Source organism: Pinus tabuliformis, chromosome 4_2 (assembly GCF_031772625.1).
Source record: "Pinus tabuliformis cultivar Carrire ecotype Pingquan chromosome 4_2, CPIR1, whole genome shotgun sequence".
NCBI classification, from domain to species: Eukaryota; Viridiplantae; Streptophyta; class Pinopsida; order Pinales; family Pinaceae; genus Pinus; species Pinus tabuliformis.
Window position 1 is genome coordinate 104,239,400 of NC_142304.1, and position 4,238 is coordinate 104,243,637.

Consider the following 4,238-nt stretch of genomic DNA (forward strand, 5'->3'; position numbering starts at 1 on the left):
CGGAGAAAGTTCATCCGTGCAAGCCATAGTAGTGCAGAAGTAAGAGGAGGCGGAGCAGGCTGCAGCTTGAGAGAAAGTTGTGCAATGGAAGAAGGAAGTTGTTGCCAAAGAAACTACTACTAAAGCAACTGCTGAGAAACACGGGTGGTTAAGGAGACCACCATTGATGTTGACGAGTCTTCTTCTCAACACACTAAGGATAAAGGGGAGACTGATGTTGAAGGAAGTGTGGATAAGGAGAAGAGAACTCCCTTTAAACTATAGAAGTGGACCAAGAAGACCACTTCCAGACCTAGAAATAAGTCGAAATATAACAAGAACTCACACGTTGATCCAATGGTCCTCATTGAGGTGGACTTGGATGAAATTAGAGACAAGGTCCGCAACCCCACGATGGAGCTATGGACGTAGTTCAAAACAATACCTGCAAGAACTAGGGAATGTACAGAAGTATCTACGCAACCTGCAGATTCAAACATGACAATTACAAGTGAGCGTTGGATAGGCGAGCAAGATTCAAGCGAGCGCAACTGTGTTAGAGACTTATCTAACTCTGGATCTTAGATTCATACCATTACTAGAAGGATCCCTACGCACACAAATAGATGAATAGAACACCCAGCTTTCCCAGATCAAAGATGTGGGTGTCAACCTCATGGGATTTCTTATCTAGACCCTCCATGAATTACATCAAGCTCAGGGTCAGGGAGTAGTGTGCGTTTCTAGTAAGCAGCGAAGTGAAGACAAAAGATGAACAAATATTAACAAAAAAGGCATAGGCAGTGAAAGAAAAGGAAGAATTGGCCACGCAGAGGTAGAATTCGAAGGCATCCATTACATAGGCATGTAATGTGCTGCCAGAACTCAACATTTTCATACATGTAGCCTCAGCAGAAAAGATTCAGAAGCTGGCTGCAGCAATCCGGAAATCAAAGGAGGAAATTGGGAGAGTCTGATTTGAGTTATAGATTCAAATTTCTAAATTACAGTTAAGATTGCAACCAATCAATCCGCCAAAAGTTCGAGAGAAGCATGGAGCAGCCATCAAAGAGGGAATGGAAACTTTAGATGCAACAGTCACGAACTACACAGATCTCTTTGAGAAAGCAATGGAACTATGGATGTACCTGCAGACGGAACCAACTTTGTAGAAAATTGGTACACATATCAAGGAGAAGTAGTAGCAATTTGATGAACTCAGGGTGACTGTTGTTGGGATTCCAATTTGTCTTATTTTCATTCATTTCTCTCATGTTTCTGTTTGGTTAAATGATTAATTGTTGTGAATATTTGTTACCTTCCTTATTTTAACATGATTAAAAAATTATTAATTAAGGTTTGTATGTTGTAGGTATAAACATTAATTCGATCATGTCTTATACAACCTTTGAACCTGTATTTACCTACCTGCACCATGTAATGGATTCCTGCACCATATATCTGCTTGGACTCTGAAGGATTCCTAGACTGCACTCACATTCTTTGTGCCTATACTCGAACCCTCCATTCATGGGGATGGAATTGTATCGGCTATTGACTTGTATAAGGATTTTTTTTCCTTGGCTTTCTATGGCACATATGGCTTATTACTTCAGTCAATCGATGGCCGATGGCATTCATTGGCCAGGAACTTGGACAGTGCCCTATCTAGAACATTCAAGGGGAGATCATGCTAGAGTTAAAAACCCGCCCCAGTGGTTGTCCATTTCTTGATGAATTCAAAGTACAAGGCAAGCCAATAAATCACCTATAGTGTCAACGGTAAACCATTTAGTATTCAGTATGGAAGTGGCTTTGTATTTGGATATTTGGGTTAAGATCACATGACTGCTAGGGAACTTGTAGTTCAAGATCAGGTTTTTGCTAAACTCACACAAGAACTAGCCCTCACCTTCCTAGCTGTAAACTTTGATGGTATCATTGGGCTTGGATTTTAGAAAATCTCAGTAGGAAATGTTGTGCCAGTATGGTATAATATGGCTAACTAGGGCCTAATCAAAGAACATGTGTTCACTTTCTAGATGAATCGAAAAGTCGATGATGAAGAGGGAAAAGATATTGTCTTTGGTGGTGTTGATCACGATCATTTCTAGGGTAAACACACTTATGTTCCAGTCACATGGGGAAGTTACTAATAGTTTACATAGGTGACTTCCTCATAGGTGATCAATAAACAAGATTTTTAAGTGGACGTTATGTTGCCATTGTGGATTTCAGAACCTATCTGCTTGTGGGTCCCTTGGGGATTGTGGTAGAAATGAATGAATCTATTGGTTCCTTGAGGCCTGCTAGCCAGGAATGTAAAAGTGTAGTCTGGAAATATAGATATTTAATAATGGAGCTTTTAATGACACAAATAGGTCCTGAAAAGGTTTGTTCCAAAATAGGCTTGTGCTCATTTGATTGTAGCAGGGATGTCAATATGTTAATTGTTAGTATTCTTGAGAGAGATAACGAGGCAATGTTGGCGAGGGTTCTACAACTCAATGTATTAGTGGTTTCATGGGATTAGATGTTCCCCCTCCAATGGGACCTATATGGATTCTTGGAGATGTATTCATGGGTGTCTACCATACCGTGTTTTATTTTGGTAACATGAGAGTGGGCTTTACAGAAGCAGCTTGAATCATTGAATTCAAGAACCTTTATAAAACTTCATGGTTCTGATAGAGGTCCCAGAATATACACTAAAAGCATTGGCAGACAACAGTGATGAATATGGAGATTATTGTTATGGTGATCATTCTAGATTCAGTGCTCGTTATGGTTATGATAAGTCTAGGTCAATATGAATCTGATCGAAGGAGATATGTGCCGAATCTCTGATACCAACCTGTGAGAAACTCACGCAAGGTGGAAATTGATTAATCCAAATCACACCTCAACAACCACTCCAGGAAAAGAGGGACGATTCACTAGAGTCGTTGCCTCTTTCAATATTTAGTTGCAAAACTAATAATAATTTCGGCAAGTTGTTAAAACTAATAATCTTCTATATTTTAATTGACTGAATTAAAAGGCCCAATATGTAATTCGATGTATATAGAAGAAATTGACTCGAGCAAACATAAATTACTCAAACAATTAGACAAAGAGGAATTATGAAATCGATCAGGCTAGAGGTAGTGCACATGAAGGGAGCATGCAGAAGGGAAGAGGAGTTGTCCCAATGTAGCATCACACGTTTATCACTAGTAGATCACTCCTCTCATCTTGCTAGAGTTGAATGTTGTATGCTTGATGTAAAAGACTATTTTTTCAGGAATTAATTGAAGCAATTTTCATCTATGTTCTATTTATTTATTTATTTATTACATCTAACGATTTTGACTATTGTGTGAACCAGGTTAATCAAGGGTGTGAACTGGTTGGGTTTTTTGCTAGACCAGCTTGCCACCGCTCTTCATTTCTTAAATTAATTATAATTTAAATTTTCATTTATTGTGCGAATTTTATTTAATAGTTTATAGCCTCTTTCCTTCTCCAGATGGATGTTATTTAATTTTTTGCAACATTTTCCTTTTAGCTCTAAACTTCATTGATTTGCTACATTAAGAAATTGTTCTTGTACTTGAGATTTGTGCTTACACTTGGGATATTTCTTGATATCAAAATGTGTCCCTCCAGTTTTTCTTATTTACAAGATCGGCTTATGTGTCGATGAGTTGTAACTGATTTATATTTAGATCATAAAAATGATGTGATTGATTATGGTTTTGAGGTACTGACATATTCATTCAATCTGTGCTTATAAAAACCATATATTACTTGTATGCCATGTAGATGATAGTAATGAAAGCAAATTGCATCATGTTTTTAACAATAATATTTACTTTCAATTAAACTTCTTGACAATTCTCCATGATTTATTTTCATGGACAAGGAAGGTGAGATTCATATTAATTTAATTTCTTTCATAAGTTATTTAGATAGTAGATTTACTTGCCGATGCTTTCAAGTTAATTTCACATAGAATTAGTACAAGCAGAATTAGTACAAGCGTAATGATTCTGAATTGCTTTTGAACTCCTTCCAGCATTTACAGTCTCTTGATATTGTGTCGACACTTTTTGGTTTCGAGTTATGATTTCATTTCTAAATTTCCTTTAGAATTGTTAGTTGCCTTTTATTTCCTGCATGATTTAATTGTTTGGATTAGTGTTTTCTCGAATTCTCTTTAGTGCAGGATTTCATTTATTGATGAGATTAATATGCAATATAGACTGGAATTTGCTTTG

General features: G+C 37.1%; 1 pseudogene; it reads left to right on the forward strand.

Moving 5' to 3' along the window:
* The first annotated feature begins 1,712 nt into the window (after positions 1 to 1,712).
* LOC149168498 (aspartic proteinase A1 pseudogene) lies at positions 1,713 to 2,512 on the forward strand (annotated as a pseudogene).
* The last annotated feature ends 1,726 nt before the right edge of the window (positions 2,513 to 4,238 follow it).